The sequence below is a fragment of the Ailuropoda melanoleuca genome, chromosome 16 (assembly GCF_002007445.2).
Source record: "Ailuropoda melanoleuca isolate Jingjing chromosome 16, ASM200744v2, whole genome shotgun sequence".
Taxonomy (NCBI): Eukaryota; Metazoa; Chordata; class Mammalia; order Carnivora; family Ursidae; genus Ailuropoda; species Ailuropoda melanoleuca.
The window spans coordinates 33,665,167-33,681,064 of record NC_048233.1 but is presented as its reverse complement, the minus strand read 5'-3'; the positions used below and the strand labels follow the sequence as shown (position 1 = coordinate 33,681,064).

The window sequence follows — 15,898 nt, the reverse complement described above, 5'->3', positions numbered from 1 at the left end:
TGGGGTCTATGGATAATAGTTGCAATCAGATAGCAGCCTTGGCACTCAAATTATTTTCTGTATTTTATTTTGATTGTGTGGAATAAAAAAAAAAATCCCAATCCAAAAAGCTAAGAAGCTTGACATCATAGCTGGGTTTGGGATTTGGTTGGATTTGGGGTGCCCGCAATACTTCATCTTGCAATCTCAGGCTGCTCCTGACAGAAATGGAAGTTGAAAGCATCACATAAATTTTGTTTCAAATTTGAGTCACTAATGTATTGAACAAGTAAGTCATATACATATCACAAATATAGATCTAAAGGCTACATTCCGCTTATCTGCAATGGGAGATTAAAGGGGCGTCTTGTGTTATTATTTCCCTTTTAAGTTATCCCTTTTAAGCTGTGTGTGTGTGTATGTGTGTGTGTATGCGTGTGTATGGTGTGTGTGTGTGGTTTGTATGTATATGTGTGGTATGTATGTGGGGGGTATAGAGGGTGTATATGTGTGCGTGTTCAGATGGCATAGTCTAGAGGAGACTGACTTCCATCAACTTCATCTCTGAATTGGCACCACTGAAAGTGAACAACAGTCTTTCAAATAGATTTGCTCTTAGAGCAGGTGGGGGGGGAGAAGAAGGAGGGGAAGGTAGAAGAGGAGGGTGGGAAGAAAGAAACTCATCCTTATAGTAGAATGTCAGCTAATAAAAGTGAAGAGTGGGGTAGATGGGGAAAATAGCCATTTTTGTAACCATCATAGTAAAGACTAGTTTGAGCAAAAATCATCAATAGATGCTTAATTTATAGGAGAAAATTTGGTACAGTGCCAGATTAGTATCAGTTCTCAAAGTGTCTTCCCAGGGACTGCTTATTACTTACAAGAGAAACATAGTAACTTTGCAGTCAGTGAAGAACCTAGACAATATCATGACCAGATGACCAAAATTAATGTCAAATGCTCCTGGATGGGATGCCCTGAGAAGGACACCGCATCCATTTTTAGTATTCATGCAGGACTTGTCCAACCGAATCTAATCATGACAAAGTATCATAAAACTCACATTGAGAAACACTTTATAAAACTAATGGCCTTTTAAAAAATGCCAATGTCATAAAAGACAAAGAAAAGCAGGGGAACAATTCCAAATTAACAGACTAAAGAAACACGACCCAAGAAAATGTAATACATGGTCTTATACTGAGTACTGTACTGGAGAAAAAAAGATTCTGTAAAAGACATTATTGAGACAATTGATATGTATGGCAAATGGAATACAGATTAGATAATGCATTAGAATTACATAAGAGAACATCCTTGTTCCTAAGAATTACACACTAAAGTATTAAGGAGTAAGAGAACAGGGTATAAGCAACCGATGCTCAAATGACTACGAAAAAATGACCACAGGGGTGTGGGGGTGTGGGGGTGTGTGTGTGGGTGTGTGTATGTGTGTGGGTGCACACACTCGAATGTGCTGAAAGTTAACAAGTACAGACAAAAATTGATAAACCAAATACCATTATAACTATAGAATCTGATTATGATTATTATTATATTATTTATACAGAACCCGATTACTAAAAGAAATTGAAGAGCTAAGAGTTTATTTTTTTTTTAAGATTTTATTTATTTATTTGTCGGAGAGAGAGAGAGAGAGAGCACAACCAGGGGGAGGGGCAGGCAGAGGGAGAAGCAGGCTCCCCACTGAGCAAGGAACCTGATGTAGGACTCGATTCCAGGACTCTGGGATCATGACCTGAGCTGAAGGCAGACGCTTAACCAACCGAGCCACCCAGGAGCCCCAAGCTAAAAGAGTTTCAAGTGGTTTTCTGTGAGGAACAAAACTGAGGACGGAAGGGGTACAGAAAGGATTTAGTGCTTTTCCCTACCATTTGGCTTTTTATCCATTTAACAAAAACTGAAGAATTTAAAGAAAATGACAATGACTGCTCTAAGTATTGAGACCGGAGGGACTACAAGCCAGGGAAAGATGTGACCAGCCTGTGTTTTAGGAATAAGACCCTCGTGGAATCTGGAGAGTGGATCAGAAGGAGCTGATGGAAAACGAAAGTTTTAATCATTATTCTTTACCTCTGCGTCATACTTTATAATACTCTTTCATTCCACGGTCTAATCTGAATGCTCACAATTTAAAAAGGCAATAATTCAACATCAGGTTTCAGAGGAAACGAGCATGTGAGAGGCATCGTGCAAACCCGACCCCCACTTAAAATCACAATAAAAACAGCAACAGTCTGCAGCCGTCAGGAAGCTCCGGGCACTTCGTGTTTCATGGGAGGATCTGCAGCGAACTAGATTTAAATGGATCTGTTCTGTCTTCCTTCCCCAAGGTTTCTTGAGACTTTATTCTTATTAGACAAACTGACTGCTGCACCCAAATGCCAGTTGCTTGTCCCATATTCCAACGCCCCCGCCTCCCCCACTCTCACCCCAAAAAAGAACAAATGGTTAATAATGGCTTTGGGCAGTTATTCTCTATTCCCCCAGGATATTTTTTAATCCTTTCCAATTTACCGCCCTGTCTGCAGAAAAAGAAGAGGCAGAGTTTCCCCAATCCAGGATGTTCCTCCCACTCAGGCTAAATCAGCTCCACCCACCCACCCCCCCTCCTCCCCAGGAAGGAAGCAAAGCATGATCTTGAACCTTCTGTCTGGCCTTGGGCAAGCGCTTTACTTTCGTGGTTTTAACTAGGTTTCCTATGGGGTAGGTATTATTGTTCTCTGCACTTCGCCATGAAGAAAATAAAGCTAAGAAGGGTATGGTGGCTCGCTAAGGCGCGCAGCTAGTTGGTAGCAAAGCTAGGGTTCAAAGGCAGGGTGTGTAACTCCGTAAGTTTACGCTTATGCATTGCAGTAAATGCGGCATTATTCTTTTTTTTTTTTTTAAAGATTTTATTTATTTATTCGACAGAGATAGAGACAGCCAGCGAGAGAGGGAACACAAGCAGGGGGAGTGGGAGAGGAAGAAGCAGGCTCATAGCAGACGAGCCTGATGTGGGGCTCGATCCCATAACGCCGGGATCACGCCCTGAGCCGAAGGCAGACGTTTAACCGCTGTGCCACCCATGCGCCCCGCGGCATTATTCTTGTGTGGTCTTCCAGGCCACATGTCCTTGTTCCTTTAGCTTTCACTGAAGGTTAAGTAGAGAAGACAGTCTTTGTGAAGCAATAGAATGCACCTGGTTTAAGGAGGCTTTGCTTCTTGCTAAACCCGGGAGTAATGGAGTCATCTTAGCAGTTGCTTAAATGTACGAGTTCAATTCCTGGGTTTTAACTAGTGTATAAAGACAGGCCTATTCCTGAAATGCTACGGTATGAAGCATCTGAGTCAGATTATACCAGAGCATGTGCTGGGCCATTTTTAGAACAAGGCTGTATATAGGACATAGTTTTCTGGTTATGTCACAATCTTGCAGGTGTGCTTTCTATTCACATTTTGGACAAAAATAGATCATACATGGGTGATAAAAAGATAAATGCAACACAGTTTCTGCCCTTGAAGAGTTCCAAGCCTGGTTACAGGGACAGAGAAAGTAGAAATGAAGCAAAAGAATGTAAAAAAAAAAAATTTTTTTTTTAAATTAAAAAATGGCGTGATGGAGATAGAGGAGCAGAGATAGTGCCAAATGAAGACACCCGAGCAGCCTTCGTCATTTGTGCAACGAACGCGATTAGGTACCAGGCACTGGGAAGACGAAGATGCCCAGACACAGGCCCTGCTCTCCGCGCACGTCCACGCCAGTAGCGGCAGGCAGACGGGGTCAGCCTGCAGCACCAGAGCAGAGCTACACACTGAGAGAGACGCTCCGCAGGAAGGCAGTCCCGGACTCGGACTCCGAAGCCTTCCCCTGAGGGGCTGATCCTGGAGCTCAGTGGTGAGGAAAGAGTAAGAGGAGGCCTTACCTTAAGGAGAGGAAGGGGGACAGACAGCATTACAGACAGAGGCAATCACAGCCCGAGGCCCTGTTTTAAGAGAAATCAGAGCCTTTCCAACACATTGCAAGAAACCCATGTGACATAAGCGCAGCGAGCAAGGGGGAGAGGTACCAAGTGATGGGGGAAGCGGGAAAATGAATCAAGGAAACCTCACGAGGATGGAGTCGCAAGGTGAGGCAGGGGGACTTCTCCTGCCCTACCACTGGTGCTCAACTACAAATCCAACAGGAAAAGACAGGACCTTCCTACCAGAGCAGGAGGGACAGAGGCTTTGCTCCCACCTTGGCAACAGCCCAGCCAATGAGAGACAGTCACAACCCAGCCAATGAAAAGCCACTACACTTCCAGCTCCCAGTTTAGTCCAATGGGCTTATTGTTTATAACAGCTTTCCCAGCGTCCCCCTTTCCTCTGTAAAAGAGCGCTCCCCTCCCTCCTTTAGCAGAGTTACCTGTATCCCGGTTTGTATTTCTGGGGTATTCCCGAATAAACCCATTGTTGCTGGTAAAACAACCGGCAGTTTTATTTTAAAGGCTAACGGAAAGCATACGAGGGCCAGCCGCTGCAGGACCTGCCCAATGAAGGTAAGGCTATGGGTGGGGAGAGGTAATGGTCAGTAAGGCGCTTCACGTCTCCATTTACCACTTAGGTACCATGCCACTTGGGCAGCTGCCTCTCCATAGCCACACACGGTGGCACGAGTACTAGCACAGAGCGCTGTAAATATCAGACAACTCACGTCAGCTTAGTCCCTTCGATGAATACAAATCAACATTTTGGTTCAGATAAATGTTTTAAAATCTTTCCAGTTATGTGAAATTTTTTAACCTCGAGAAAGTATTCAGACCTTCCCCCACTACCAAAGGTTGGTGGTACTTTTGCTCAATTCTAAGAAGATACAATGATAAATAGCTACTATGCTTTCAGTCCAGTTTTTAAATGAATTGTAACAAAGTTCATCATAGTAGCATCCATGTGAATCTGAAAAATGACCCTTCACTATGTGTGTGCCAGATCTGTGCTTGCTTTTGTGTACAGCACAAAGTTTGTGGCCTATGGATTGAGGGACCACTTGTAAAAACTATATGGCTCAGAGCTTGGAAATCATCCGTCTAGAGAAACTCTAAGGTCCCTTTCAGCTCTGAAATTCTGCTTCTTTCATAATTTTCAATAAGAACGGTCTTAATCCTTCTATAAAACGAAGCAAACAGCAAAAATAACTTCTCTTTTGGCTAACACTGCATCTAAAATCTTTCAGAACACAAAGCCAACTGGGAAAGTCTGCTTACATTGACCATGATTTAGTGAGATTCTAAACATGTGTGTTCTGCAGCTGATTAACAATTCTCTTTAATGTGTTTTTTAAGCTTCCTGAACCTCTTAACCTCAGCTGTTCTGAGCGTTGATGTCATCAGCCTTGATCTCTCTGTGTTCACATTTTCTCTGTGGGCTTTGCTTTCAGAAGGGCCCTTTCTACGAAATGCCCCAAACAGCTCCAGGCTGGCACCCTCCAGCATTGCCATTCCAGAGAAAAACTGGCTTCATATTTCCAATATTTTCTATAAAAATTCCTGCGTAAATTCTCTCTGACCTGGACTATGCTCCCAGACCAATTACGGTAGCCAAGAAGATGGAATTGACCAATTGGCCAAACCAAGTGCCTCCGCCCATGCACTTGAGAGTGGGGGTGGGGTGGTGACCAAAAGAACCGATAGTCCAAAACAATGCCTTTTATGTCCTGCTGGCTTTTTTTTTTTTTTCTGCAAAGGAGAGAAACCCAATTTATCCAGTTTCGGGGGGGTCTTAATTGGCTCATATAACTTAAAACCCTCCAATAGTAGTTTGGCCTCTGGCACAGCTAGAATCAGGGATCGGTTAATAGAATTCTCAATCTCTCTCCTTGCTTTAGTTTTGCCTTCATTATCAGGCGTGCTTTCTCCACATGGAAGTCTGTAAACTCAGCAACCCCTGATGTACATGATCTTAGCTCCTGAACTTGTCAAAGGAGCGTGACCCCCTCTTCCCCTCCATATTAGACTTTGAGGAAAGGCCCAGAATAGTGCAGCTAGGGACACATGTCCACCCAGTGCTGAGTCCCCTTGACCAGCAGGGCATGTGCAACTGTGCCTGGAAAGCTTAGAGCTCTTGTATTAGTAATCTGAGTAAACACTTACGCAGCACTTATAACCACCAGACACTATTCTAAAGAGTTCACATGTGTTAAATCACTCAGTTGAAACCGTAACACAGAGGCTAGATGCTCTCAGTATCACCATTTGACAAATGAAAAATTGAGGCACAGAGAGGCTATCTCTTTCCCAAGGTTACCATAGGAAGTGTTGATGCTGGGATTCGGAGCAGGCATCTCATTCCAGAATCAGTGGACTCCTAAACCACACTCTAAACAAAAAGGTAAATAATTTCAGACAATGACAAGTACAATGAAGAAAACCCAAGAGGTCATGTATGCATGCCTTGATGTGTGGAGGCTCCATTTGATGGGAAGTCAGGGAAGGTCTGTCTGAGGAGGTGACACTAGAGTTGAAACTGCAAGGATAAGGTGTGTGGGAACAGTGTTCAGGCAGTTGGAACAGAATGTGCAAAGGCCTGGAGGTGGGAGTGAGTTTGGTATATTCAAGAAACAGCAGAACAATCAGACAGACTGAAGAATAAACAAGGGGTGCGGGTGTGATGGGCACCAAATCAGAAAGTCAGTCAGGGGCCGGGCCATGCAGAGCCTCAAAGGCCATGGGACACAGTGTAGGTTTTACTATTCATGGATAGGAAGTCACTGAAGACCCTGGAGGAAGTTAGTTCAGTCATTTCATAATCACCGAATGTGAACCATAGGGGTAAGAAAAGGAGCAGGGGGAAAGAGTTTCTGGGGTATCCTGGATGGAAAAATGGGCAGAATCTTCTCTCCAGCACTTATAAACAAATCCTATGTAAGTGCATGAAAGTCCTTTCTGGAATTAACGTGTTTTGAAAAGGCAGTTTTAATAACCATGCTTCCAGTAGCTAGAGTTTCTTGACCTGTTAGCTGGTGTTAATTTTAATGTTGACTGAGACAGATCTGGTCTTTATGTTTATGGAAAATGGGTTGTGTTGACATGGCTGCCTTGCCCCCTTTTAGAAAACTGTCTTCACTGGTGGTAGTAGCCTTTGTGGCCTCTACTGATTTTCTTACGTCTCCCTTATTTGAGAGCCTCCCTTGTTCCAGCCTTCTCCTTTCTACAAATAGAACAGTCTTCTGTGCTGTTTGCCCAGAATTCTCTGAATCTACTTCATCCAAGAAACCTCTTTCTTGCTAAAGTGTTAATGGATTCTTTTTCCTAATTATCCTATTTATATTGGAATAGCACAATTAAGAGAAGCTGCTTTAAGCCTGGATGAGTGTCATAGTGCTAACAATTTCAAGAATTATGGCAGGATAAGGGATGGTGGGTGGGGAGTCATTGGACCCCCTTCAAATAGTAGTCACACTGTATGGCTGCTGCCTATATCCAGAAGGACAGTGGCTCACCTGTTAACCTGGCTCCAGGAGCAGCTAGAGAACTTGTAGGTCATATTGGGATCCATTGACCCCTGTAGTCCAAGTCCCCTCCCTGGGTTTCTGTGTGTGTGTGTGTGTGTGTGTGTGTGTGCGCGTGTGCGTGTGCATGCACACACATTTAAATTCACAAACAGTAAAATTGACTTTTTTGGTGTACTATTCTATGAGTTCTAACACTTGTATAGATCTGTATAATAAACACCACAGTCAGAATGCAGAATAGGTCCATCACTCAATCAGTCCTCTCCCCTCACTCTAACCTCTGGCAAATCATGATCCATTCTCTGTTGTTATATGTATACGTATTTGGAGAATGTGCTATAAGTGGAATCATACAATACGTAAATTTTTAAGACTGGCTTCTATTCTGCATAATTCCTTTGATAATCACCCAAGCTGTGTCCTGTACCAGTAGTTCCTTTTTATTGGTAAGTAGTATTCCATTGGGTGGAGATTTATCCATTCACTCATTCAAAAGGCATTTGGATTGTCTCCCATTTTTGGTGATTATGAATAGAGGTGCACACAGCTTTGTGTGAATGTAAGTTTTCATTTATCTTGAATAAATACCTAAGAGTGGGATGGCTGGGTCCTATGATACATGAATGAAATAGAATAAAAATAATTGTAAGAAATTGTCAAACCATTTTCTTTTACTCCGTCATAAGTGATGCTATAGAAATGGCTCTTCTGGCGCCCCTGAACTCATTCCTCTAAAAGCAAAGCAAAAGGGTAATCTTTCTTCAAAGAAGCAGACATTGATCATTTGTCTTAGTGCTTATTCTGACTCGCTGCTGAGAGAATTGACCCCAGGGAAAAGCAAGCACTTTGAGTGTTTCTACACAAAAGTGAGCTGACTTTGTGTTGAGCCACAAGTGTGTGTTGCTTAGACAGAGCTTAGGTGGGGGCACCGTCTGGGTCTACAGAATCAAGCGGAAACCAGAGTGAGCTGTGCAGGAGTAACTGGAGACCGGTATGCTTTCTGCCTAAGCCCAGAGAGTCTGCAGCATAACACTTGGTGCATATGAAGCAAGCATCCGAGACCGTGCCTGAATCCTTGTCAGCCACACAGTATCATGAAAACGGAAGCAGACAGAATGTGACCGTACTGTAGCATTTCTGCTGTTGGCTGTCTCTCCTTCTGATTGGTCTCGGTGCCCAAAACAATTCCTTCAAGCCTGCGTTGCTGGGGATTCAGATTAGCCAGCATCCAGCCAACCCTCTAATGGAATCCATCCGCAATTGCACACAGTGAGGGGTTAAGCAAATCTTAGGAAAAGCTTTTTACTAATCACAGAAAAAGCCACACTTTACTTAAATTTTAGCACGTCCCACTGTGTTAAACCCAATGAAATGAATCAGAGATCGTTGTATTGAGGCTGTATACACATTTCTGAGGTAGTTTTTGTTAAAATTTTTTTAATTTATTTTTCTGATTTAAATTCTATGATACCACAACTTTAAATCATTCTTAGCACAATTGTAAAATAGAAAAATTGATGTATGTGTAAAGAATGTAATGGATCAAGGATCCTATCAGACAAACCTACAATTATAAGAATTATGGTGAATGATAGGTAGCAATTGAAGAACCTCAAAAGGCTTTCTGGCTTGTCTTGGATGACCACCCAAAAGTTTCATTGCTCAAGCAAACATTCTGTCTCTGGAGCCTGGAAAAACTGGGCTGGAACTCTTATAAGAACATCTATTTCTTCCTTTTGGTTTGATGATTGGTATTATCAGGACAGCTTCTCTTGGGGTATTTCACAATTCTGCTATATAGCCCCTCCCAGAAATTGGAAGTTTAGAGCTCCTACAACAGTTAAAAACCAATCATAAAATGGCCGCTCACATGACTGAGTGCAAACTTGCTAGTCCCTTTTCTCTTTCCCAGAATGTCTAGACACAGCTAACTTCCCTGACGTTTCTCCCCATTCCTCCCAGGTGGCTTTCACCTTTCTCCTTTCTAAAAAGGAACCAGGGCAAGGTGTTCATTCTTTCCTTCCTCCTCCCTCCCATTTTTTCACTGTTTCTGGAGTGCCAACAGTACGTGGGGATTGGTAGTTACCCTCACTTGGCATGCTCTCTCCTTCCCCTGAAGTCCGCTATCCAAGCATCACACTCCGGTAATATTTAACCCTCACTGGCTTATTACTTGAATTAGATTTGTCCATGTCTTTTTCCTCTAATAGACAAACCTATCATGGACCTGGGCATGTTCATTCAGTTTTTGCACGTCCCTTAATATCTAGCAGCATCTTACAAACAAGCAGACTCTCAAGAAATATGTATTGAATGATTAAATTCATCCATTCATTCAACAAATAGTTAGTGAGCACCTACTCTGTGCCAGGTACTATTCTAGGCACAGAGGAGACCAGTGGTGAAGCATGAAGATAAGACCGCTGTCCTCAGCTTACAGTCTAGTGAAAGAGAAAGTCTGAGCTTTCGTGACTTGTGTATATTACACATTAAAAGAATTATTTTGTCCCAACACAGAATATTCAGCCTTGGGTGCTATTTCAGTCCTATAGATCTAACTGAGGAGAGGTAACCCATATAGATGTTTTCTGTTTTCCGTGTCTGCATTATTCTGAAAAAAGCAGTACTGACGTTGCAGCATCCTATCCAAGAACCACATACAGCTCTACCTGAACACTTCTGTAGATTGTATTCTATCTTTAGGTCTCTGTGACTTCTTAAATATCCAAAATTGGTGTGGATTACTCATTGAAATTTGAAATGGTAATTTTTAGTCACCAAGTAGGAATGAAAAATGAAAATGATTGCTTCAAGATCCTGAAAGATGTTGTGCTATAATTACACACCAGGCTTAATCATGGTCAAGTCTGACACATACATTCCAACATTCTGTTGAAATTAATTGAAGTAAAATATTTGTGGGTCTTTTCCCTCTTTTCTTCTCTCTACATTTATAATTCAAGAGAATGAAAAGAGCCTGATTGCTAACTAAAGAGAGTTCACTAGGTTGCCTTTTTTGTTGTTATTAAAGCTGCATAGCCACAAATTACAGTTACTTGTCACCTGTCTCTACCTTCAGTAGCATTACCTGGTGATCAAGTTGCACTAAGGGATGCTATTTTTATATAATGCCATAGGACACATGCATAGAAGTTTTTCCACATCTGACATTACGCAACAGAAAGACATTAGGACTAATTCCAAATGAATCTTTTTGTTTAACCAATTCCTAAAGAACTCTTCTTTTATTTTTTTTTTTTTTTTTTTTTTAAAGATTTTATTTATGTATTTTGACAGNAAGAACTCTTCTTTTAAATGTACCAGCTGCCTTGTATAGTTGACCCATTACAATTCTTAGAGGTCACTGTGTGTCCCATTTATCACATAAATAGCAGTGTGATGGTCTAGAGCAGGTCAGTTTCTTATTTTCCTTATATGCCTTCTTTCTGGTGTAAAAGCATTAAGGAATTTTGACATAATGATAAGCTGCTATTTAAAGTCCTCACTTAGGAGATCGGAATGCAGTGCATTCAGAAGAAATGTACAAGCTATGCATTCATGCTACGTTAGAGCCAACAACACTGAGCACTTTTTAAAAGCAGGGAACAATTCACATTTAAAATGTTTCTGACCTTCATTACTTTGACTATAGAGGGGATTATCAGAAAAAAATTTGATACTGTCTTTAAGATGCTTATATAGGCTTATAGGAAGCAAAATATCCAGAAACATTTCATTGCTATCCAGATGTTTTGCTTTTGTAATGCCAAACATCTGGATGTTAAGAAACATTTGGATAATTGAGTGGGCTTTTAAAGTTTTTTTTTTTAACATGAATTTGTGCTTGGTATCTGAGGTCATAGATTCATAGTCAACATCAGAACATGACTATATTGTAGTTTTATACTATAATACCAGAACACAATCTCCAAGTCTATCTGGGAGAGATTTCTTTCCCAGGTAGAATCCTGGTTTCTGAAGAAATTGCATCCAGTTGGATAAGGGATGTTTATAAGAATAACACATGGATGAGTGATCTTTATCCAATTAAGTTGATACTTTACAGGAGGAACCTCATGAAGCCATGGTTATACATCAAGATGGAATTGAAGGAAGCTTAGTTGAAACTCCAGGAACTGGAGAGTGAGCAAGAGGGTTATAAAGATTCACAAGGTCTATGTGTCACCTAAAACAGCAAAACAATCTCCTGTATGACAGCTGAGACACGTAGTAATAATTGGCACATAGACTGAAGTTTCCACTAAAGGAAATCACTATAAAAATTGATGAAAAATATTAATCTCCTTGGAATTCTTGTTTGGAAGTAAAGCTGTATTGATCTAAAGATATATTAAACAAATGAAATCAAATAGAAATGTGAAGAAATTGGGGACACCTGGGTGGCGTAGTCTGTTAAACTTTCGACTTTTGGTTTCAGCTCAGGTCATGATCTCAGGATTGTGAGATTGAGCCCTGCATTGGATTGGCTTTGTGCTCAGTGCTGAATCTGCTTAAAACTCTCTCTCCTCTCCCTCTGCCCCTCCCCACCGTGCTCGCTCACTCTCACGCACTCTCAAATAAATAAGTCTTTGAAAAAACAAAGAATATGAAGAAATTCGAAGATATAGAACTATATCAGAAGATATTTGACATTACATTTCTTTTGAAACAAAACAGTTGATGAGGCTAGGAGAACTTTTCCCCATTTGTTTTGTGTCCATCCTTAGTTCTCTGGAGAGTTTTGTATACATCTTATATACTGAGTTAAATGTTTGTTTTTTCTTTAAAATTCCCAAAATTAAACAGCCAAGACTCTAGCACTGTGATTTATGAGCTGACTGTAGAGAAAGATAAAACATCTCCATTCTGCATGCTAAATGCCTCCAGGTACTTTTTTCTCAGTTCTATCTAGATCAAAAAGTAATACAAATTTTAAAAAGCCTCCAAGAGTTCCTATTTGTTATTCATCTAACATATATTTGGTAATACTATATGAAAAACATGTTGCTATGTACAGAAAGGATCCAAAAAGAAAAAGCAGAAGGAAAGGGGGATAATACTTGCAGAAGAGATATAATGTCCCAGACACAGTGCCAGACATTTCCTATCTGTGGAGCTATTTTAAGATATGGCTACTAAGTTCAGCAAGCTTACAGTCTAGCAAAAAGGTTAGGATGAGTATGCCACCTATAATCCAAGGTAGCATGTAAGCAGTGCCATGAGATAAGCACAAATCCATTTGCATATGAGAGCAGGAAGGAAAAGAGCACTTTCAACTGGGGAGGTCAAGAAATCGCACTCATTGAAAAATGGCTAAGATTTCAATAAGAGGAGAGGGTATTGGTGAGTAAAAGTTGGGGAATTGAAAACATTGAAAGAAGAGTTAATACCCTATTCTTCTCAAACTTTTCCAAAAAATAGAATAGAAAGGAAAACTTCCAAATGCATTCTATGAGGCCAGTCTTACCCTGATACCAAAACCAGATAAAGACACCATAAAAAAAAAAAAGAACTACAGACCAGTATCTCTCAAGAACATAGACGCAAAAATCCTCAACAGGATATTAGCAAACCAAATCCAACGATACATTTAAAAAATCATTCACAATCAAGTGGGATTTATTCCTGGGTTGCAAGGGTGGTTCCATATTTACAAATCAATGTGATAGATCACATCAATAGGAGAAAGAAAACCATATGATCATTCCAATAGGTGCAGAAAAAGCATTTGACAAAGTACAATGTCCATTCATGATAAATACCCTCCACAAACTAGGTTTAGCGGGAACAGACCTCAACATAATAAAAGCTGTATATGAAAAACCCACAGTTAACATCATCCTCAATGGGGAAAAACTGAGAGCTTTTTCTCTACAGTCAGGAACAAGCCAGGGATGTCACTCTCACCACTTCTATTCAACATAGCACCGGAAGTCCTAGCCACAGCAATCCGACAACAAAAAGAAATAAAAGGCATCCAAATTGGTAAGGAAGAAGTAGAACTTTCACTATTTGCAGATGGCATGATACTATATAGGGAAAATCTGCAAAAGACCACCAAAAAACTAGAACTGATAAACGAACTCAGTAAAGTCATAGGATATAAAATCAATGTACAGAAATCTTTGCATTTCTATTCACCTAGTAAGCAGCAGAAAGAAAAAATAATTCCATTTACAGTTGCATCAAAAATAATAAAATACCTAGGAATAAACTTAACCAAGGAAGTAAAAGACCTGTACTCTGAAAACTATAAAACGCTGATGAAAGAAAAAAAAATGAAAACAAACAGATGGAAAGACATTCCATGCTCATGGGTTGGAAGAAGAAATATTGTTAAAATGTCCATACTATCCAAAGCAATCTACAGATTTAATGCAATCCCTACCAAAACACCAACAGCATTTTTCATAGAACTAGAACGAACAATCCTAAAATTTGTAGGAAATCACAAAAGACCCTGAATAGCCAAAGCAATCTTGAAAAAGAACAAAACTGGAGGCATCATAATTCTGGACTTCAAGTTATATTACAATGCTATAGTGATCAAAACAATATGGGACTGACAGACACATAGATCAATGAAACAGAATAGAAACCCTAGAAATAAACCCACAATTATATGGTCAACTAATCTTCGACAAAGGAGGCAAAAATATGCAATGGGAAAGACAGTCTTTTCAAGAAATGGTACTGGGAAAACTGGGAAGCCACACGCAAAGGAATGAAACTGATCCACTTTCTCATACCATATACAAAAATAAACTCAAAATACATTAAGGACCTAAATGTGAGACTCGAAACGATAAAAAATCCTAGCAGAGAACACAGTAATTTCTTTGACATTGGCCATGACAACATCTTTCTAGATATGTCTCCTGAGGCAAGGGAAACAAAAGTAAAAATCAACTGTTGGGACTACATCAAAATAAAAAGCTTCTGCACAGCAAAGGAAATAACAAAATTAAAAGACAACCTACTGAATGGGAGAAGATATTTGAAAATGACATATCTGACAAAGCATTTGGTATCCAAAATAAAGAATTTACACAACTCAACACCCAAAAAAACAAATAATCCAATTTAAAAATGGGCAGAAGACATGAACAGACATTTCTCTAAAGAAGACTTCCAGATAGCCAACAGACACATGAAAAGATGCTCAACATTACTCATCATCAGGAAATAGGCATCAAAACCATAGTGAGATATCACCTCACACCTGTCAGAATGGCTAAAGTGAAAAACACAAGAAGCAACAGGTGTTGGTGAGGGTGTGGAGAAAAAGGAACCCTGTTACACTGTTGGTGGGAATGCAAACTGGTGCAGCCACTCTGGAAAGCAGTATGGAGGTTCCTCAAAAAACTGAAAATAGAATTGACCTAGATCCAGTAGTCACAATATCCCAATATTTACCCAAAGAATACAAAAACACTAATTCGGAGCATATACTAATGTTTATTGCAGCATTATTTACAATAGCCAAATAATGGAAGCAGCCCAAAAGTCCATCTATGGTGAATGGATAAAGAAGATATGGTATAAGGGCACCAGGGTGGCTCAGTGCTTTTAGCATCTGACTCTTGATCTCAGCTCAGGTCTTATCTCACAGTCATGAGTTCAGTCCCTGTGTTGGGCTCCACCCTGGATGTAGAGCCTAATTTTATTTTATTTTAAAGATTTTTTATTTCTTTATTTGAGAGAGAGAGCACAAGCAGCGGGAACAGCAGAGGCAGAGGGAGAAGCAGACTCCCTCATGAGCAGGGAGCCTGATGTGGGGCTCCATCCCAGGTCCCTGAGATCATGACCTGAGCCGAAGGCAGTTGCTTAACCCACTGAGCCACTCAGGCACTCTAGAGCCGAATTTAAAAAAAAAAAAATGTATATATAAACAATGGAATATCATTCAGTCATTAAAAAGAGTGAAATCTTGCCATTTACGATGACATGGTTGGAGCTAGAGAGTATTATGCTAAGGGAAATAAGTTTGTCAAAGAAAAATACCATATGATTTCACTCATGTAGAATTTAAGAAAACAAATGAACAAAGGAAAAAAAGACAAACCAAGAAACAGACTCTTATAGAGGGGAGGCTGGTAGGGGGAATTAGTGAAACAGGTGAAGGGGATTAAAAAGTACATAACCATGGTGAGTACTGAGTACTGTACCGAAGTATTGAATCACTATATTTACTTCTGAAATGAATAGAACACTGTACATTATACTGGAATTAAAATTAAAAACTTAAAAAGTTTTTTAAAGTTGGGGGATCAGGGCACCTGGGTGGCTCAGTCACTTAAGTGTCCAACTCTTGATTTCGGCTCAGGTCATGATCTCAGGGTCGTGAGAACGAGCCCCATATTGGGCTCCATGCTGGGCGTGGAGCCTGCATAAAATTCTCTCTCTCCCTCTCCCTCCACCCCTCCC

General features: G+C 40.5%; 1 long non-coding RNA gene across 1 annotated transcript in view; it reads left to right on the top strand.

Moving 5' to 3' along the window:
- Positions 1-4,415: 4,415 nt before the first annotated feature.
- LOC109490020 overlaps positions 4,416-15,898 on the top strand; it is a 30,930-nt gene continuing 19,447 nt past the window's right edge. The window contains exon 1 of the long non-coding RNA XR_002143213.1: positions 4,416-4,520. This is a non-coding gene — a long non-coding RNA (uncharacterized LOC109490020). The remainder of the gene's footprint in view (positions 4,521-15,898) is intronic.